The sequence below is a fragment of the Muscardinus avellanarius genome (genome assembly GCF_963383645.1).
Source record: "Muscardinus avellanarius genome assembly, chromosome: X".
NCBI lineage: Eukaryota > Metazoa > Chordata > Mammalia > Rodentia > Gliridae > Muscardinus > Muscardinus avellanarius.
This window is the reverse complement of record NC_137792.1, coordinates 35,391,588-35,414,425: the sequence shown is the minus strand read 5'-3', so window position 1 is coordinate 35,414,425 and position 22,838 is coordinate 35,391,588. Positions and strand designations below refer to the sequence as shown.

Here is a 22,838-nt window from a genome sequence, read left to right as displayed (position 1 = left end):
GCCGCTTTTTCTCTGACCACTTTAGCCAACTGCACGGAGAAGAAGTGACACTGTGCTGGTTCCAGACCTAAGTTTGAAAGGGGCTGGCAGCTTCTGCTTCCTGCCTCTAGGAAGCCAGCCTCCATGCTGCGTGAAAGTCCTAACAGCCCACTTGGAAGAGAATCAGAGCCCCCAGCCAACAGCCCCAGCCGAGCTCCCAGACGACAGCCAGCACCACCTTGCCAGTCACAGTCACGTGAGCTTAGAAGTGGACCCTTTGGCTCCAGCTCCAGTGATCCTCCCCTCAGCAATGCAGCCTGGGGCATCGCCTCTCCCAGCCTTGCCTAATTGCAAAATCATGAATAAATGAATGGTTGTGATTGTTTCAAGCCATTAGGTTTGAGAGGTTATTTTTTTTTTTTTCACAGCAGTAATCCAAAGAGCTAGTCAGGTCTGGTGGCACATACCTTTAATCTCACTATTTTGGAAGCTGGGACAGGAGGATCCCAGGTTCGGGGGCCAGATTCAGAAACTTAAGAGAGACCCTGTTTCAAATTTTAAAAAATAAATAGATAAAAAGGGCTGAGAGTTTATCTCAGAGGTAGAACACCCTGGTTTCACTCCCCAGTAACCCCCAAAAAAGATTGATTGATTCATCAGATGATATAATTCCATTGTCTTAAAACCCTTCATAATCAGGCAAGTAAAAACCTAAAATTTCTTAGGACACCCTCCAAAGTTATTTTATAACCCATGACCACTGAGCCTGTACCCCCCTTGTGACTCCAGCCATGCTAATGTGCTTACCTTCCTCAAACCTGGTCAGCTGCAGGTCTGGCTGGTCCCTCTATCTGGCACACAAAAGTCACTATTCCAGGGAGGGAGGCCTCCCTATCTAAAATGCCAACATCATTTGCCAACCTGATATTGCACGTCTCCTCCCCTGCTTTGTCTTATTAGCACTTTTCAATATCTAAAACTACATATATTTTATTGATTTATCCTATATATTAAATGCCTTCCCCAACACAAAGTAAATTCCATGTAGGCAAGGCCTTTTGTTTGCTAGCATAGCACCTAGAGCAATATCTGGTACATAACAAAAATTCAATAAATATTTAATAATGAATGAAAGGCCATGGGAAATGGCAATACATAATTTCAGGGCATTTATTTATTTATTGGTATTAATGATTGATCCCAGGGGCGTTCTACCTCAGATCTATACCCTCTGCCCTATTTTTTTTATTTGGAAACAGGATCTCGCTAAGTTGCTGGGGCTGGCCTCGAACCTACAGATCCTCCTCTCTCAGCCCCTCAAGTACTGGGATTACACTTGTGTGCCACCACACCTGGCTTCAATTTATATGTATGTATATATACATATATGTGTGATGAATAAAAATATTTCAAGTAGAAAGTATGATGGGATAAATTTCCTAGGGAAAATTCAAAAATTCAAGTTGAAAGAGAAAAAGGAATGATATAAAATTTGAATCTACTAAGGACAACTTATTCATATTTTTAAATCAATGTTAATGGATACCAAATGACTATTTACATTCTATTTCCAAGAGTGACATAAGTTTTATTTTTAAATGACAATATTTGCAATATGCTGAAAATTAAATCCTTTGAACTATTTAACTTTATAATTAAAAATATTTTAGAAGTTAACTTCAAAATATGTGAAGGAGCTTCACCGTTTAACAGAAATATTTTAGAGCATATGTACACAGAAAAAGTTTGTAAACCACTGTACTTTTGTATATTGAAAGAACTCTGCCCTAGGATTAGAAAATCTCACTTCTTCATTCTGCCACTGACTAGCTGTGTGACATTAGAGAAGTCACTTGACCTCCCTGGGCCTCAGTTTTCTCATCTGTGAAATTAAAAAACGAGAGAACATGAAGTCTAAAATCACTTCCAATTCCAAAACCGTCTGTTCCGTGACCTCTAAAATTGGTTTCCTGTCTCTTTACAATTTGATTTTCTCCCTAGAAGTCTCTTGTTCTCTTCTGTTCCTACTCCTATGGCTACATGTCTGACCCTCTCACCTGTGGGCTAAGGAATGAATACAAATAAAGAACCCCCCTAGCCTACAGCAGGCCCCTCTTTTTCCATGAGGAGCCTTGCATACATGAACATGGGCTATCCGACCTGAATGTCTGTGCCTTCTGCCTATGCCCTTTATTAGTTCTTATTAGAACTCATATTCCACCCCCAGGTTTGAAATCTATCAAATTAGATCTCAAGATCTATCAATCCCAAGAACACTAATCCAGAATAAAAAGCTATGCAGGCCCAGGCAGCAGGCCTAGGGCCATCTGGTCAGGGGATGCTCTGATTCTCAGCACCCAGGGAAAGATTTCAAGTGGTCGCCAGAGCAAGGTCATGCCCAGCACAGAGCCCAGTGAGGGGCCTGGGATGCCCAGGTCTAAGGTGGTACTTACTGTCTGGCCCTAACACTTACTGAACGATTGCTGTTTGGATGAATGCATAAACATAATATGTATGTGCATCCATGTGATGAAATTCTACACAGCAATGAAAAGGGAATACCTACTGACCTACCAAACAATGCAGATGAATCTCAGAGAGTATATTAAGTAAAAGAGACCAGATGCAGCCGGGTGTGGTGGCGCACGCTTGTAATCCCCGTGCTTGGGAGGTGGAGACAGGAGGATTGTGTAGGTTCTAAGCCAGCCTCGCTAGCTTAAGAGACCCTGTTTCCAAATAAAAAAGTATAAAAAAAGGTCTGGGAGCATAGCCCGGAGGTAGAAGGGCTTCCAAGAACCCCAGTACCACCAAAAAAAAAAAAAAAAGAAAGAAAGAAAGAGAGAGAGACCAGATGCAAGAGAGCAAAAACTGTATGAGTCCATTTATATGCAATTCAGGCAGATGGAATCTCTAGTGATAGAATGGAGATTTGTGGCTACCTGGGGCCAGGAGGGAGGGAACTGACTGCAGAGGCCTGCGAGAACATTCGGGAATGATGAGATTGCTTTGTCACTTGATTATCATGGTGGTTTCACAGATGTCAAAACTCATCAAATATAAAATGGGTGCATTTTACTGTATGTAAATCATACCTCAATGCAGCTGATTTATGAAGAAAAACAAGTCAAACAAAAGAATTGCCTAGCAGAAACAACAGCTGCCAATAAGAATACGTTCCATATTGTGATATGATTTCTCTTTCTCTCTCCTACTAGAATTTTCCTTCAATACATATACACATGTTCTAAAGGAAATATATATGTATGGGGGAAGGGGATTGTCATCCATCAGTGACACTTAAGAGGTGAATCCCAGCCACAGACTATTTCCTTGACCCCAATCTAATGGCATTTTGGGATCAAAATCTCCCCAGGGGAGGCAGAATGAATCCAACAGCCCTGGGTTCAAGTCTAAGGCCTGCCTCTTCTGAGCTGCACACAGTAGAATGGTAAGAGCAGGATACAGGAGCCAAGCATGCAGGCCATTACTTCATTCTCTCCCAACCCTGTGAAATGGGATGCTTTGATACCTTGAGAAAACTGAGGCCAAGGTCCCATACCTAGCAAGTGATAAGCCAGGGTTGGAATCCCAGCTCTTCAACTCTCTGATGCTTCTCACAGGTAAATTCCTTAACTTCTGAGCCAAGTGGTCCTTTCTTTCTACAATGGAAACACCACCACTTACCTGTAGGATCACTGAAAAACAAATGAGGTGCATCTATTAGTATGGCTACAAAATTCTCAGTCATTTACAGCTTTCGAGTTAAATCCCAACATCATTACTTTTTTTCTGGTGCTGCAGATTGAATCCAGGGGCATTCTTCCTCTGAGATACACCCCCCAGCCCATCTTATTTTACTCTGTTTTATTTTATTTTTGAAACAGGGCCTCACTAATTTGCTGAGGCTGGTCCTGAACCTGTGATCCTCCTGTCTCAGTCTCCCAAGTACTGGAATTACAGGCATCAGCCACCACTCCAGGCTACAACATCAATACTTCTTGATCACCTTTCTTCTGACAGGCTCCCCAGTGTAGGAAACTAGAAATTAGTTCTGGAAGGTTCTAGGATGGCCAGAAATTCCATTCTAGCCACTAAACAATCTCTAGTCCCCCACAAGAAAGTGCTCACCACTATACAATTGGCTATTTGGAGCCAATTAAAAGGATTCTTGTATTCAACAAGGTGAGATTCTAAAATGTTAAGGCTTCATTAGAAGAAAATCTAAACAGTTGTGGTGGTGCACACCAATAATCCCAGTACTTGGGAGGCTGATATAGAAAGATTGCAGGTTCAAGGCCAGCCTCAGTAACATAGAAAGAGATCCTGTTTCAAAACAAAAAAAAAAAGAGTTGAGGGTATAGCTCAGAGGTAGAATGTCCCTGCATTCAACATCCAGTACCAAAAGAGGAGGAGAAGTTAGTTTAAGCAAAGAAAGTTTTGACCTTCCTTTTGAGGTCCCTCTTCTTGTAGTCCGTCACACTCCAAAAAGAAGACGGCACCATAGCATATTTCCCATACATACACACCATCCCTTCTTAGAAGTACCAAAACATTCTAGGAATGGGTTCTTTTCCAATACAGTTGTGCTGTGTTACTGCAAATAACCCTATGACTTCATGTTCCAAGAACAAGGAGAATCATATGATCTCTATGTATAGAAAAAAGGTAATATCAAACCAAGAGGCTGTGTGGTTACAAGCCCACCCACATGGAATCCCTCCTCTCTCAGCATCGCATTGTCACTGTGAGATCAACGGAGGAGGTGGGCCAAGTGCTGTGATACAGAGCCTGGCACACTACAGGAATTCAGAGATGGTGAGTACCTTGCCAATCCTCCCCTCCATCCCTGAGGTTTGAGTGGGCAGGATTTTCTCAGAAGCACTCTCTTCTTTACTGTAGCAACAGAATCAACAGGGGAAACATTTGCCTTAACTTCTGGGAAAAAAGGGCAAGTTTAATTGCGACAAAGGTGCCACCATGTCTAGGCTTCAATGCCCATCGGTCCATCACAGGAAACAAAGTAAAGGAGGTACTTTCCTGGAGGCTAATTAACAGACAACCACGCTCATTGGAGACCAAAAAGAAGAAAATCAAAGTACCAGCTGTCACTAATCTTTTTCATCTCCTTTTGGAACAGTGTAGCTAAGGAGAGGACATCCCTGGCAATAGCTGCCAATCGTCTCCAGGATGGTTACTGAGGATAAAGTCAGCCTTATGAGTCATCAGATATCAGATGGCATCTGCATCTTGGGGACCCTCCACCCAATAGCTCCCTCTAGTGCAAGGGAGATGAGCACAGTCTCTTCCTTAGGCAGGGATACAGTCTTCCAGGCCATCTTTTGGACTGGCCAAGAATCCCCACGACCACCAGCAGCCTACCCAGAACTCAGGGCATTGGAGAAATTTTGAGTCCAACCTGAGCTATGGTGATCCAAGGCACCCTTGGGGCCACCATGTGTGACCCATGTATGCTGAGAGGCAGAGAAAGACATTCAAAGAGAAAAAGAAAAAGACGATGCAGAACTCCTGAGAGAATAGGAAGACAGAAAAGACAGAGAAATCCAGGCGTGGTGGCGCACACTTGTAATCCCTGCGCTTGGGCGGCTGAGACAGGAGGATCGCACGCGTTTGAAGCCAGCCTCAGCTACTTAGTGAGGCTCTCAGCAACTTAGTGAGACCCTGTTTCCAAATAAAGTATAAAATAGGTCTGGAAGTATAGCCTGGAGGTAGAAAGCCCCTGGGTTCCACCCCCAGTACCATAAAAAAAGACAGAGAAAGCTGAAGGAGAAAGAAGAGGGATCTCAGATGGCTCCTCGTGAAGCCAGCCTGCTTTTGTTCCCTTTTGACTCAAGCTGAAAGACATACAGCCCTCTCTTAATTCCATCCATTTTGATTCTTAGGGTTTCTTGTTCTATTATTTATTTATTTATTTTTAGTTTAACATGTTAGACTACTGGTGTCCCAGGGAAAGATCACATTATATCATCTTATTGGTCACCGACACCTGCATATAAATGACTATCAAAATCTTTCCCAAAGGCAAGTAGTTTTTGTGTTTTGCTCTGTTTTTGTGGTCCCAGGGATTGCACCCAGAGGCCTTCTACCTCTGAGCTGTACCCTTAGCCTTATTTTATTTTTATTTTGAAACAGGATTTTTCTAGTGGCTAAAGATCTTGCAGAAGCTGCCTTTGAACCTACAATCCTCCTGTCTCCACCTCCCAAATATGGGATCTCAGGGATGGGCCACCACACCCAGCCCAAGGCAAATAAAGAGAAGGCAAAGTGCCTCCCAACCATGAGAATGGAAGAGCCTAGAGGTGACGCGAGACATCCAAGCGAGACTGGCCACTTCGTTCAGTTGCCAAGCCTGGCTCTCCTGCCAGCCTTCCTCCCAGCCTCTCTCCGTCCTCTTTCCCTCTCACCTGAACTTTGCCTTGACCTCATAATCAGCCTCCTGTGGGCCAGCCTCCCTCACTCTACTCTGTCCTCCCACTGGCAATGTGTTTCCTTGATTAGTCATTTATTCCTTTAGTGCTTGTCTCTTCCATTAGGACATCCCCTCAGGAGATTCAGGACCTTATGAATCTTGTTCATCGATCAGATTTAACCATTCCTAATGCAGTTTCCAAAGCTTGCTGCCCACACCTTTTGGCTACTCTCTGGAGATATTTCCTGTGGTTTGAACTGATTTTACTCAAGCTGGTTCTCCCCTTCCCAGGAAGTTCTGCAAGGCCATAGACAGTCACTGATTCATATTTAGTTAGTTAGTTAGTTATTGGTACTAGGGATTGATCTCAGAAACATTCTACTTCTGAGCTATACCCACAGCATTATTTCATTTCTTACTTTGAAACAAGGTCTCACTAAGTTGCTGAGGCTGGCCTCAAATCTATGGATTCTCCTGTCTCAGACTCCCAAGTACTGGAATTACAAAGCATACACCACCTAGGCTGGCTATTTATTTCTGAAACAGGGTCTCACTAAGTTGCTGACAGTCTAGCTAAAATGCTGATACTGTTCTTGAATCTGCAGTCCTCTTGTCTGAGCTTACCAAGTATTGGGATCACAGGCCTGTGCCACCACACCTGGCTTGACTGTTTCATCTTTGAGGCCCTAAATGGATGGAAGAATTAGATAGAAAAAATAGATAATGAAGGGAGGATGTGAAGGAATGTCAAGGCCTGAAGGCAATAATTTTTATTAGTATGGCCATGTGATAAACTTCATAAATTATTGGCATAAAATGACCATTCTGTTATTCTCACAGGAATCTAGGAGGGGAATCTGAATTGGGAATTTTGGAAAGGTTTTATGGGTCAGTTCCACTTTGGAGTCTATGTGATTGTAAGCAGGTGGCAATGGGACTTGCAATCATCCAAAGGCTAGACAGGCTAGACATCACAGCTAGCTACTCACATAGTTGACAGTCAACACTGGCTGTTGGCAAGAAGTTCAGTTGAGACAACTTGAATACTTACATGTGGACTCCAGATGTCGCCTGGGCTCATCACTGGAAGACCACCAGAATACGATCACATTTTTTACATAGTGGCTTAGGAATCCAGGACAAAGATTCCCACAATCAAGGCAGAAGCTTCATTGTCTTTATGGAGCCATGCTCATAAGTCATACAGTATTATACCTGTCATCTTCTATTGGTTGAAGTAATCACAAGCCCACCCATACTCAAAGGGATAAAACATGGATGGAAGGATGTCCAAAGAGATTTGGAGCCTCTTCCTAAAGCTACTACAATTTTTTGGTGATACTGGGGTTCCTGGAAGCCCTTCTACCTCCAGGCTACACTCCCAGACCTATTTTATACTTTTTTATATTTGGAAACAGGGTCTCTTAAACCAGCACGGCTGGCTTCGAACCTGACAATCCTCCTGTCTCTGCCTCCCAAGTGCGGGGATTACACACGTGTGCCACCACGCCCGGCAAACTACCACAATTTAATTATCTTCCAGAACACTCCCATTTTATTTATGGTAGAAGAAAGGAAGACTCAAAGAATGTATGTGGCTTACTTACAGTCATATTAAATAAGTGGCCGATGCTGGGCATGGTGACACACGCCTATAACCCCAGTACTTGGTAGGCGGAGGCAGGAAGATTGCAGGTTCAAGGCCAGCCTCAGAAATTTAGTGAGATTCTGTTTTGAAATAAAAAATAAAATAAGGCTTGGGGTGTAGCTCAGAGGTAGAATGTTCCTGGGTTCAATCTCCAGTACAAAGAAAAGAAAAGAAAAGAAAAGAGGAGAGAGAGAAGAGAAGAGAAAATAGAAAGAAGAGAAGAAAAAGGTGACAGAACTAACAATAGAACCTAACCTCCCTTCACTGAAGCCAGCTGAGCCTCCATCTACTTCATGAATTTTGGGAGGCAAGTATTAACTAAATTGTTCTCACTTGTTGTTTTGTTTTGTTTTGTTGTATTTTAGTACTGGGGATTGAAGCCAAGGATATTCTACCTCCAAAGTATACCCTAGTCCCATTTTATTTTTTTTTTAATTTTGAAACAAGATATTGCCATGTTGCTGAGGGCCTTCCTAAGTTGCTAAGAATGGTCTAGAATCTTCAAACCTCCTGACTCAGCCTTCCAAGTACTGGAATTACAGTCATGTGTCACCATACCCAAATGTGTTCTCACTTTGAAGCCATGGAAACCAGCTTTAAAAAATTAACAAGAACGACAAAAAGGTGGAGAGAAATGTAAGAGAAAAATCCATAAATACAGGAAAAAATGTTCAATATAAATAGCAATCAGAGAAGATGCAAGTCAAAACTACACTGAGATTCCATCTAACTCCAGTTAAAATAAGTATCATCAAGAATGCAAACAAAAATACGTGGGTAAATAGGAACTCTTCTACATTGTTTGTGGGATAGTAATTAGTACAACTACTATGGAAATCATTGTGGAGGTTTCTTAAGAGAGTAGGAAAGGAACTATAATATGATCCAGCTATGCCACTCCTTAGTATCCTTCTAAAAGAATTATGGTCAGAATTAGTTTGTAGCAGCACAATTCACAATAGCCAAATTATGGAACCAACCCAGATGTCCATCAACAAATGAATGGGTAAAGAAAATGTGGTCTATACACACAATGGAATTATTCTCAGCCATAAAGAAGAACAAAATTATGTTATTTGCAAGAAAATAATAGAACTCAATAATATTATGCTAAGCGAGATCTACTAGTCTCAAAAAGCCAAGTGTCATGTTTTCTCTCACATGTGGAACCTAGAGAGAAAATAAGAAGCAAATGGAACTTTAGATAAATAGGAGACAGACCCAGTAGAATAATGGAAGGGTACTGGGGGAAGGAAGGGGGAAGAGAAAAGTGGAGGACTGATAAAGGAAACAGTCCAGATAATGCTATTCCACATATGAAGGTTTCGCTACCAATTTCACTAATATGGGGAAGGGGGGGCAGAGTGGAATCCAGAGCGAAACACACAAGTGTTGTGTGCATGCATATTTACATCACATCACGTTGAACTTCACTATAATGTATAACTACAATGCACCAATAACAGTATAAAAAGAAAAAGAAAAATCCTGAATATATCATAGAGCATCAAAGGAATTATTAGCTAACCAAAAGAGGTTAACTTAGACCAGTTCTGGATCCCTTGAGAGAAGGAATTCATCAATTTCTCCCTGAAGAACTGTGTTTAAACACTATACTTTAGAGCATCATTTCTACGGCATGTTTTTTCCTCAGCTTTCTCTCACTATGATGAGATACCTGAGAACATCACTTTGAAGGATGAAAGATTTAGTGTGGGAAGAATATTGGGGATTGCACCCAGGGGCATTCTACCTCTGAGATATACCCCCAGCCATATTTTTTTACTTGGAAACAGAATCTCATTAAGTTGAGGAGGGCCTCATTAAGTAGCTGAGGCTGGTCACGAACCTGAGATCCTCCTGCCTCAGCCTCCCAAGTACTGGGATTACAGGTATGTGCCACCATACTTGACTCATAGGAAAGGTATATTTTGGCTCATGGTTTCAGAGGTTTCAGTCCATGGTCACTTGGCACCATTGTTTCTGGCTCTGTAGTGAGCAGGACATCATGGCAAGAGCATGTGGAAGAGCAGAGCCGCTCACTTCATGGCATATGGGAAGCAGAGAGAGAAAAAAGGAAGAAGAAAAGGAGGATGAGAAAAGAAAAGAGAAGAGAGGAGAGAAGAGGAGAGAAGAGGAAAGGAGAGGAGAATGAGCTGGTGTCCCAATATCCCTGTCAGAGGCACATCTCCCAATAACCTATCTTCTTTCCCTAGGCTCCACCTCCTAAAGGTTCCGCCACTATATGATAGCACCACTGCCTGGTGGCCAAGCCTTCAAAACATGAGCCAAACCAGATAGATATTTCAGTTCCAAACTATAATACTATAACCAGAAAAGTGTTTCTGATTACACAGGGGGCTAGGCTGGGAAGAATTGGTAGGATTCACAGAGAGAGACAGAAAGACAGACATCCTGGTTCTTTTGATGTGGTTCCATATGAATACAATATGAAAGTAGTAATAACTGTGCTACCCAGATCATTAGCATTTTCATTATTGGCAAAAGTGACAAATCATAGGTTTCTGTTCCCCAAGGAAAAGGGGAACCATAGATATAGATAGAGACAAGAGACTAGTGGCCAAACAGAACCATAGGTGAAATGGTCTCTAAGTGCCATGTTAGAACAGTCATTGTAAATATAATACAGTATTATAAACAAAGAGGAGCTGTGGTGACCAAGAACTGGGCACCAACACCTTTCTAGTCTGTCTCTTCTGAGCTCCAAATTCCCAAGACAGAAAGCCTCGGAAGACTTGGGTTTCTACCCTCAATCAGCTATGGCCAGGGGCAAGGTTGCAGAGTACAGACAATGCCAGAGAAGGCTTTCCCTTGGATTTCAGGATGCGTCCTGACAAAGGGTGCTCACCACCATCCTGAAGCCATGTGAGCCTAGGCATCATGTCTCAGCAGAGGGTAAACTGCTGAGACAAGTGACCCAGAAGAGTTGAAAATTCCACCCTCATTACCATTGGATAGCTGAGATGCTGGCTTGGCAAATACCACATGATGAACTAGAAGCTCGCCTGGCATCCCTCATGAAAAGAGGACCATAACCACAGTGCAATCAATTATTAAGGACCATACAGTGTGTCTCAGAACCTGGATGTCCCAGCACATATTGTATTTTTTTATGTTTTGTTTTTATCTGCTGTATTGGGGATTCAACCCAGGAGCATTCCTACCTCCAAGCTGCAACCCCCAACCCTATTTTATTCTTTATTTTGAAATAGGGTTTCACTAAGTTATGGAGGGCCTCATAAGTTGCTGAGGCTGGCTGCAAACCTGCAATCCTCCTATCTTAGTCTACCAAGTACTCCAGCACGTCTTCATGGCAGACCATGCAAATGGACTTCAAGATTCCACAGCCCAAATCAAAGAAAAATACAAAGAAACAGAAATAAATCCAATCAAGTCAGTAGGACATTTCCTAAAATATGAGGGAGCTTTGCACCTGGTAGATCAATATTCCTGAAGCCTTGTCACGTCATGCTAATATGATGAGGTTGGCTATGATGTAAACCATGAGGGCATTTATTTCTACTATAATAATTTAAGTAAAACTTCAATAACTTTTCTTAAATTTTTATTGGTGCATTGTAGTCATACATCTTAATGGAGTACAAGATGGTAGAGGCATACATGCACACATCACCCAATTAGCCCTTACCCAATTCCTGCCCCATTTCCTCACCCCTCCCTGCTTCTCATGTTTGGCCTTATGATTGACTTTGATATGTTTGTTAATGTACATCATGAACATTAAAGAATTTCCCTCTTCCTCCCTCCTCCCATCCCCCTCAGTTAGATGACCTTATTTGCTCATCTATAGTATCTCCTTCTTCATCTAGAGTTTCTCCTATGACCCATTTTCTTCATAGCTTCCACATATTAGGGAGAGCATCTGATTAAAAATAACATGGTACTGGCACAAAAAAATAGACCAATGGAGCAGAATAGAGACTCAAACACAAATCCATACACTTACAGCCAATTGATTTTTGTCAAAGGGATCAAAAACATACACTTGAAAAAAATAGCCTGTACAACAAATGGTGTTGGCAAAAATGGTTAACCATATATAGAAAAATGGAAATAAACCCCACTTTCTCACCTTGCACAAGAGTCAAATCAAGATGGATCAAAACTTGGAAATTAGACCAGAGACCTTGAGGCTCCTTGAAGAGGTCATAGGTCCAATACCGCAACACATAGGCACAGGTAAAAACTCTCTCAACAAGACTCCAAAGGCACAAGAAACTAAAAGATGAATCAATATGTTGGATTGTATTAAACTGAAGAGCTTCTGTACAGCAAAGTAGACTATCACAAAGCTCAACCAAGAGCCAACAGAATGGGAGAAGATTTTTGCCAACTTCTCCTCTGATAGAAAACTAATATCTAAAATATACAGAGAACTCAAGAAACAGCACTAAGAAAACAAATAACCCAATCAAAAAATGGGCAAGGGAACTAAATACACTTCACAAAAGAAGAAATTCAAATGGCCAATAAATGCATGAAAAAATGCTCAACATCATTGGCCATCAAACAGATGCAAATCAAAACTACCCTGAGATTTCACCTAACTCCAACTAGAATGACAATCATTCAAACCACAAACAACAACAAATGCTGGCAAGGATATAGAGAAGTGAGAACTCTAAAACATTGTTGGTGGGATTGTAAATTAGTACAACCACTTTGGAAAACATTATGGAGGATCCTCAGAAGAAATGGAACGAAATTATCATATGATCCAGCAATACCACTTCTGGATATCTACCCAAAAGAATGGAAACCAAACTACCAGAGTAATGCATGCATATCTATGTTCATAGCTGCACAATTCACAATTGCCAAACTATGGAACCAGCCAAGATGTCCATCAACAGATTACAAAACTATGGGATATGTACACAATGGAATTGTACTCAGCCATAAAGAAAAACACAGTTACATCATTTACAGGGAAATGGATGGAACTGGAGAACATTATGTGAGGTGAGATTAACCAGTCACAAGAACCATTTCTTAAGTGAAAAGTAAGTCTATAGCCGGGCGTGGTGGCGCATGCTTGTAATCCCCGCGGAGACAGGAGTATCATGCAGGTTTGAAGCCAGCCGTGCTGGCTTAAGAGACCCTGTTTCCAAAAACAAAAAAGTATAAAATAGGTCTGGGAGTGTAGCCTGGAGGTAGAAGGGCTTCCAGGAACCCAAGTATCACCCCCCCAAAAAAAGAAAAGTCTATAAAATATATTTTGCATAATAGCATCAGAGTCTGAGATTTCCCTACACTCTTTCTAGTGGGAGAAAAAGGGGTGTCCTTACAACCCCCATATAACCCAGGGCAAGTCCAAGGAGGAATTGCCAAGGAGGCAAGGAGACACCCCAAGGAGGCAGGGGTGTCTCCTATGTAACTGTCATCTGATATACTGATATATTTTGGTCAAAAAAAAGCTTAAAAACAATTGGCAAAACTGATGTCACTGCTGTTCCACCAAGAACAGGGAAGATCAAAAGTGCCCAGAGGCCAGGCATGATGGCACACGCCTATAATTCCAGTATGTGAGAGGCTGAGATAAGAGGTTTGAAGCCAGTCTCAGCGACTCAGCAAGGTCCTTCCCGGGTGTGGTGGCACAAGCTTGTAATCCCAGCATTTGGGAGGCTGAGACCTGAGGACTGTGGTTTGCAGTCAGCCTCAGCTACTTAGTAAAGCTCTTTGCAACTCAGTGAGACCCTGTTTCAAAATAAAAAATAAATAAAAAGGGCTGAGGGTATGGCTTGGAGGTAGATTGCCTGTGGGTTCAATTCCCAGTACCAAAAACTTGTTTAAAATGAAAATAAGGTTCACTGAGCTCCTGGTACTGGTATAGGATCTGCGTAGCATTAAAAAAAAATAGCCAAACTGAAACCTAAAGCAAGAGAATAACTGCATGTTTTTTCAGTATCATCCTGACCTGTCTCACCTAAGAATTACTCAATTTTACAGGAGAATGTATTATTATTTGACATTGCTATTTCCCCTCTGATTGGAGTCCAGAATATGTGAAGTTAGATCTTAATTTGTATCTTTTTGTCCAGTAGAAAATAAAACCCAGAGTGTTAGTTTTATAAGCCCATGAAACATTTACCAGTTTTGTGACTATTCACAAATTCAGTTCAGCGGTCCTTTGTCTAACTATATATAAATATCTATCCTTTAATGGCCTTACCATTTTGCTGGCTTCCTCATTAATTAATGAGGTGAACAAAATCTTTCACATATCCTCATTCTATATTTGTATGAAAGTCATGTTTTTAACATTTTGATAACCATACTTCAATACTAGAAATGAGTTTCTCTAGTCTCCTCAAATGCAGGGTGGTGAAAGAGATGGATTACAAGAGCCCTTCCACAGCCACTAGCATATGATTCCTTCAATAAAAGTATGAACTATTTAGTGGGGTAGATTACTTTTTAAAGAGAGAAATTTTCAAAGGACGACTTTCAGAAGAGTTTAGGTATGATTATGAAAAAAAAAATAATTCTAGTCAGGAGTGGTGGCACACGCCTGTTATCCCAGTAGTTGGGAGGCTGAGAAAGGAGAACCTCAGGTTCGGAGGCCATCCTCGGCAAGGTAGTAAGATCCTCAACAACCTAGTGATACCCTGTTTCCAAACAAGAATTACAAAGGATAGGGTGTGCTTCAGAGATAGAGTACCCCTGAATTCAATCCCTAATAATACACACACACACACACACACACACACACACACACACACACACACCAACTGAATTCTAGCTAAACAAAGAATCTCAAAATTTTCACCAATGCTCTGGGTTGAAGGATAATGACTATGTATACATACAAAATCATCAACACTAATCTCAATGACATATGTGGGAAACGGGGGAGCAGGTGGGATCTGGAGAGAAACATGCCAAGTACTGTGTAAATGTATGTTTCTATCATTCCGAGCCTCATTATGATGTATAATTACAATGCACCAATAGAAGCATATTTTTAAAAATCTTAATCTTAAAAAATCTTAGTGCAACATCATTAAGAGGCGTGGCATTTGAGAGTTGTTTAAATCAAGATGAATCCACCCTCGTGAGTGGGATGAGAAACCTTTTTTTCAAAGTTCAAGGTTGAAAGGAGCCCTCTCCTGCGCTTCTGTCTCTCTGCCACGTAAGAACACAGGGCTCTTCCTCTCAGGACGCAGAAAACAGCATTCCCTCAACACCGAGCCTGCCGATGCCTTCCTCTTAGACTTCCTGGCCTCCAGAACCATGGGAAACACGTTTCCATTGTTTCTAATTCACCCTTTTGGTAGTATTTTGTCACAGCAGTACAAATGGACTAAGTCACCAGCAGAAAAAGACACCAGGGAGTATGTTAGAATTACAGAATCCAGCCTTGTGTGGTGCTGCACGCCTGTAATCCCAGTACTTGGGAGGCTGAGATAGGAGGATCACAGGTTCAAGGACAGCCTCAGTAACCCAGCAAGATACTGGTTCAAAACAAAAAATAAAAAAGGCTGGGGGTGTAGCAAAGAGGTACGATGCCCCTGGGTTCAATCACTAGTATTAATAAAACAAAAAACAAAGTGTTGTTTATGGGTTTGGTGTTTTTGTCCCTGTAGGCTGCTATAACAAAGTACCATACACTGCTTATAAACAATACAAATTGATTTCACATAGTTCTGAAGGTTGGAAGTTCAAGATCAGGGGAGCAGCATGGTCAGGTTCTGCTTCCGGCTAGACAGCTGACTTCCTGTTGCATGTGACAGAAAGAGTGTAAGGGAGCTCTCTGGAATCTTTTATGAAGACTCTAATACTGTCACATGGGAGGTTACTATTTCAATATACGAATTTGGGAGGGACATGAGCATCCTGTCTATAACTGCATTTGTCTGAGCCAAGCCAGTGTATTGGGCAAAAGCTTGCTGGACGCCAAGTGGAAGGGTTTTATAGATCAGACCTGAAATAAGCACACGTCACTCATGGTCACATTTTAGTAATTAGGACTCAGTGCTGTGGTCATACCAAACCCTTGAAGGAGTCTGGAAATGTAGCCTAGCTGTGGGCCCAGAAGAGGAAATGGGTTTGGTAAACAATTTTGCCACAGTAAGCAAGATCATCATTTGAAAATGGGATGAAATACAGTAAATCAAAGCATATTTGACCTGGAGAATAGAAAGGGTTATTATAGTTTTAAAAAGGCCTTATTTCAGTCATCTATATATTTATATGTATGAAATTTCTCACATTAAGTCCTACTCAAAAAGCTAAAAAATCATTTCATTAAAAAGGATCCGTATAGACACCAAAAAGGGAAAAGTGGGTTCAAATGTTGAAGGATGTGGAATCATTGAGAAACTGGATGAGCATGAACATGATCAAATATTTGTAAACGACAATAACGTAAAACAAAACCAAGCTTGACATGATGGTGCATGCCTGCAATCCTGGTACATGGGAGACTGAGCCTCTAAGCTTGTGGGTGTAAGGCCAGTCTCAGCAAGTTAGTGAGACACTCAGCAACCTAGCAAGACACTGTTTCCAAATAAAAGATAAATAGGACTGGGGGTGTAGCTCAGAGGTAGACTATCCCTGAGTTCAATTCTTAGTACAAAAAAAAATAGACTCAGCTACAGGGCTGATCCTGAGAAACACTGGTGGCAAGTGAGTTGAGTTGGACTTAGGTACCTGCTCCTGCCCCTGACAGCAGGCCACCCTGCAGCCACCAGGGGCCTCACCTGTACGCAGTAATATCATAGGTCCTAGCAGAATTTGCATGGAGCCATCATGGAGCACAAGGGTGAAACTGTTCAAGCTGGATAATGGGCCGGTTGCCATCTTCTTAGTTAAGACCCTGGCCTAGGTAAACTTCCAATCATATCACATAAAAAGCCACCCTCTCGATACCGAGTGGTGCTGTATATGAGTGCAGCATGTATGTGCACGTATGAGAAAATATGTGTATGCGTGAGCACTTGCTCATCCATGTGCTGAAACACAGGAGATGTAAAAGAACAGAAAGATCCAGAAGTACTAAAATTCTCAGCATAAATGTAATGAATAAGGCCAGCTTGATCCATTTTGAAAGGATCTAATGCAGGAAATAATTTCAGTGGGCTTTTCTCGGGAGAGGCAGGATGACATTTCGAGTGTGGGAATCTGGGATGAGCCATAAAGCACGCTTTAGAGTTGAACTCAGCAGATAGGATTTGACTTTCAAAGAGATCATTTATTCTTCCCATTGTACAGATCAGGAAGTGAATTGTCACAGAGGTTAACCAAGCCCTTGCAGCTCATAGGAAGAACCAGCACTCAAAGAAATAGACTCAGCAGGGCATGGTGGCACACATCTGTAATCCCAGTGCTTGGGAGGCTAAGACAGGAGGATCACAGGTTCAAGGCCAGCCTTTACAATTTAGTAATTTCCAAACAAAAAAATTAAAAGATGTAGCTTATAGGTAGAATGCACCTGAGTTCAATCTCTAGTATGGAGGGGGAAGGGGGAGGAGGAGAAAGAGAGGAAAGAAAAGGAGGAGAAGAAGGGGGAGGCCAGGCATGGTGGTGTATGCTTGTAATCCCAGCATTCTGGAGGCTGAGACAGGAGGATAGTGGTTGAAAGACAGTTTCAGCTACTTAGTGAGGCCCTTTGATACTCTGTGAGACCCTGTTTCAAAATAAAAGAATAAATATGTAGCCGGGCGTGGTGGCGCACACTTGTAATCCCCACGCTTGGGAGGCTGAGACAGGAGGATCACACGGGTTCAAAGCCAGCCTCAGCTACTTAGTGAGGCTTTCAGCAACTTAGTGAGACCCTGTTTCCAAATAAAATATAAAAAATGCCTGGGAGTATAGCCCAGAGGTAAAAAGCCTCTGGGTTCCACTCCCAGTACCACCAAAAATATTTTAAAAAAGAATAAAAAAGTAGAGCTGGGTTCCATCCTCAGTATCATAAAAAATAAAAGAGGAGGAGGAGGAGGAGGAGGAGGAGGAGGAGGAGGAGGAGGAGGAGGAGGAGGAGGAGGAGGAAATAAGAGGAAGAAGAAGGAGAAGAAAAGAAGAAAAGGAGAAGGAGTGGGAAAGGTTAAGAATCTACCAAGCAAGATTGTCCAGCTCAGAGACAGAACATACTGAAAACAGAAAATTCCAACAGTGACAGAGGGTCCCTTGAGGGGGCTTAACCTGAGCTCTTAGGCATGGCGACAGAGACAGCCATCCTTCCTTGGATGCCCGGGACTGCTGACTGAGAAGAAGAAAAGGGTGAGCCAGGAGTGGGTGCAGAGGCGGTGGGCATTCTGGGAAATGCCATCCTTAAAAGTGCCCATCTCTTCCCTGCTCTACTAGTCTGTGCACAAACAAAAGCTACCTCACCTGTAAGCCCGGCACTGCACTCCATTTTCCCCTGCAGTTCTATAAATACAGCCCCTTGCTTTCCCTCTCCCACCGCCCACCGGAACAGGGCTGGAGACTGTCATTTCTTAGAAACACTAAAAATACCCATTACATCATTCCACCCCCACAGCCTTCAACCCCCCACCATGAGCCAAGTAATTTGAGCCCCTCTGCAGGCCCGCCCTAGCCGCCCTTTGAGGTCTGTGTTTTCCTGACTTCTGGTACCTGGGAGACTGACAGACAGATGTGTTATGATACATTATATATTAGGCTTGACTAGAGTCTCCATTTCCATTAAAGATGACTAAAGCACTAAGTTACAGCTGCCTGGACCTCCCCTGCCATTCGGCCTCTGAAGCTGTTCTCCTGAGTTGTGTTTCTGCCTTTTCATGTGACATTTGCTCACGAAATGGACAGAGCTCGGCCTGGGGAAAACCAAAGGTGCTCTGCTGCTTTGCTGTTTTTTGAGAACAGAGCTCTAGAGTCCTAGTCTTGAATTCCTCCAGTTCTGGGCTCTGACGATTGCCTGAAATAGACAAGTGCTCCCTGAAGCTGCAAAATCACATCTCTCTTTAAAACACCAGCTCCAACTGAGAAAGATAAAATAAAAACAGATCTACTTTTTCCAAATGGGGTTATGTGAGTTGCTGCTCCCTCCAGGCGATGGTTATGGTGCGCATGCGGTGGCCGCCGAGTAATTGGTTAAATGCTTGCCAGCCCTTACAGAAGACACAAGCTTTGGAAGATTACTGTTTTCAAAGGTTGTTGGTGTTCACTTATTTGGAGTGTGTGTGTGTGTGTGTGTGTGTGTGTGTGTGTACATTTTGCTACTGGAGATTAAACCCAGAGGTATTCTACCCTCTGAGGAATACCCCATCCCTTTTATATATTTTGTTGTGGGATGGGACCTCACTAAGTTGCTGCGGTTGGCCTTGAACCTGTGATCCTCCTGTCTCAGACTCCCAAGTACTGAGATTATAGGTGTGTGCCAACACACCCAGAAAATTTTTTTTATTTAGAATGATACTTTTAGACCAATTAAATGTCACATTATTGCACAGGTAATTGTTAAAATAAGCAAGAGACAGCACATAAAAGGAGAAGCAACATCAAAAATAAACAACCTTCATTAGCATTATGACCTATGAATTAACTGCTTGTGGGGGTAACTTCATTTATCCAGTGTAAGAGTCACTGGTTAATTGAAAATACACATCAAAGAGCTTCATTTGCATATGTTGCAGCTCTGGTAGCTCTAAGGAGCTTCAGGAAGGAAGGAGTTTCCTAAGATGCACACAGACACACAGAGACCCTTCAGGTTACTACAGAAGCTGCTGATCCCTCCAACTAGGAAGGATGTCCAACTTCTAGGGAGAATTATAGCCAGGCCCAGAGAGATCACTAAGCTGACCCATGGATAATCACCAAAGTAATTATAGGTAAGTAAATACACACAGAGGATGAGAAACATATATTCTTCTTAACATTTTAATTCTCTAAGGTTTTCTTTAAAAAATATTTTAAGCCAGGAGTGGTTGTTGCATGCCTGTAATCCCAGTACGTGCATGATGTGGGAGGCTGAGACAGGAGGATCACAGGTTGGAGGGCAGCCTCAGCAAGTAATGAGACTTCAGCAACCTAGGGAGACTGTTTCAAAATGAAAACTAAAATCAGGCTGGGGGGTATAGCTTGGAAGTACAATGCCCCTGAGTTCAATCCCCAGTACCATATATACACATCAAAAATTAACATTTATTTATTGTGATACTGGGGATTGAACCAAGGGACATTCTACTTCTAAGCTGCCCAGCCCTGTTTTTAAATTTTTTTTAAGTTTGAAACACAGTCTTGCTACATTGCTAAGGCTGGCTTCATCCCTGTAATATTGGGATTGCAGGCATGTGCCACTGCACCAGGCTGAGAAATTATTTTTAACAAATCATTTTAGAGCCGGACGTGGTAGCGCACGCTTGTAATCCCAGCATTTGGGAGGCTGAGACAGGAGGATTGTGGTTCAAGGACAGCTTCAGCTACTTACTGAGGCCCTTTTTTACTCAGTGAGACCTGGTTTCAAAATAAAGAATAAAAAATAGGGCTAAGGGTGTAGCTCAGAGGTAGAATGCCTCACGGTCCAATCCCCAGTATCACAAAAAAAAAAAAAAATCAAAGCCGGGCATGATGGCACACACCTGTAATCCCAGTACCTAGGAGGCTGAAACAGGAGAATCATAGGTTCAAGGCCAGCCTCAGCAACTTAGTGAGACCTGTTTCAAAAGCAAAAATTAAATAAGGCTGGGGGTATACGTCAGAGGTAGAATGTAGAATGCCCCTGACTTCAATCCCCTGTTTTAAAAAAAGGCAATTCCAATAGGTTACATATTACATAATTCCATTTATGAAACATATTTGGAATAAAATAACTTTAGAAGTTGAGGTGAGATTAGTGGTTGCCACATGGTAGAGATGGAACAGAAGTGGGGGTGGCAGGGAGGTGGGCATGGCTATAAAAAAGCAACATGAGGGCCACCTGTGGTATATCCACTAACACAATCAAGGTGTTAGTGAATATACCAATCTACACAACACCTTGATTGTGTTAGTGAATATACCAACCTACACAGTTGTGAAAGGCATAGAACTCTAGTTATCACACACACGGGCAGGTGTACACATACACACACACACACCTGAGGATATTTGAATCAGAACTGTAGAGTCTACCAATGTCAATATCCAGGTTGTAGTCGGTTGTGGTGGCGCACGCTTGTAATCCCAGCACTTGAGAGGCTGAGACAGGAGGATCACACGGGTTCAGAGTCAGCCTCAGCTACTTAGTGAGGCTCTCAGCAACCTAGTGAGACCCTGTTTGCAAATAAAATATAAAATAGGTCTGGGAGTATAACTCAGAGGTAGAAAAGCCCCTGGGTTCTACCCCCAGTACCACAAAAAAAAATCCCGGTTATAATACTGTAGTTTTGTAAAATGATGCTTTCTCTATTATGTGAAAGCTAAGGTGAAAGGGGTCATAGGAGGAACTCCAGGTAAATAAAGGAGATCCTATAGAGGAGTAAATAAGGCAACCTAACTGTGGGGACAGGAGGAGGGGAGAAGAAAACTCCTTAAAGCACACGATGTACTAATTCATATCATAATCAACCGCTAAGCCAAGCATGAGAGGGAGGGATGGGAGGGTGGGGTGGGGACTGGGTGGGGGCTGGCTGGGTGATGTGTGCATTTATGTCTACACAAGTTTTTTGCTTCATCTTGATGCATAAATACAATCACCAATAAAAAATTTAAAACAAATGTAATGATAAGGGAAATCTAGGCAGCATGTACTAGGGGCAGCTCTGTGTTATTTCTTTAGAACTGCCTCGGAATCTGTAGTTATCGCAATAAACTTTCTGTTAAAAAGGGTAAAACGATGGAACGCTGAAGTCAAATAGTTGGCACTTTCAGACTGGATATAAAACAAAACCCTTATGTATCCTTGTTGCTGTATGCAAGAGAAACACTTAAATTCAAAGACACAATAAACTAAAGGAAAACTGCTTTGTAAAATGCTGTGCGAGCTGAATGTGGCGGCACACGCCTGTAATTCCAATACTTGAAAGGATGCAACAGGAGGATCACAGGGTCAAGGCCAGCCTCAGTCACTTAGTGAGACTCTCGGCTACATAGCAAGATCTTGTTTCAAAACACAAGGTAAAAACAAGGGCTGGGGCTGTACCTTGGAGGCAGAATGTCCCTGGGTTCAATCCACAGGACCACAAAGAAATAAGTAGAATAAAATAAAAGGCTGTGCAAAAAGTTAATATGAGAAATAAAGTCACTATATTACTAAAAGAGAAAATGAACTGTAAGGCAAAAATATTGCTGTGAAAAGGGGCATTTTATAACTATACAGTATCAATTAATCAGGAAGATTCAGCAATTATAAGCATATGCCTAACAATAGAGTTCCAAAATATACAAAGTAGAAGCTGACAGAGCTGAAGGAAGAAATCAACAATTCAACAATCTTTGTTGTAGATGTCTATGCTCCACTCTCAAGAACAGATGACAGAAAGTCAACAAAGATATAGAAGAATTGAACATTATCAACCAACTTGTCCTGGCTGACATTCCTAAAACACTCCGACCAGCAACTGTAGAGTATATATTCTTTTCAAGTGCATATGGAACAGTCTCAAGAACAGACCATGTGCTGGGCCATAAAATAAAACTCAATAAACTTAAAAGGATTAAAACCATATAAAGAATGTCTTCCAACCACAGTGGAATACAAGTATAAATCAACAGAAGGAAATTTGGGGACTCAACAAATAAATTATAAATTAAACAACACACTTTTAAATAACCAAAGTGGGCCGGGCGTGGTGGCACACA

At 42.0% G+C, this 22,838-nt stretch overlaps 1 pseudogene across 1 annotated transcript in view; it reads left to right on the top strand.

The window, feature by feature from the left end:
• LOC308278850 (small ribosomal subunit protein uS7m-like) overlaps nt 1-22,838 on the top strand; it is a 107,201-nt pseudogene that overhangs the window by 5,797 nt on the left and 78,566 nt on the right. Inside the window, exon 3 of the transcript in view lies at nt 111-235. The product of the transcript in view is annotated as a small ribosomal subunit protein uS7m-like (transcript). The remainder of the gene's footprint in view (nt 1-110; nt 236-22,838) is intronic.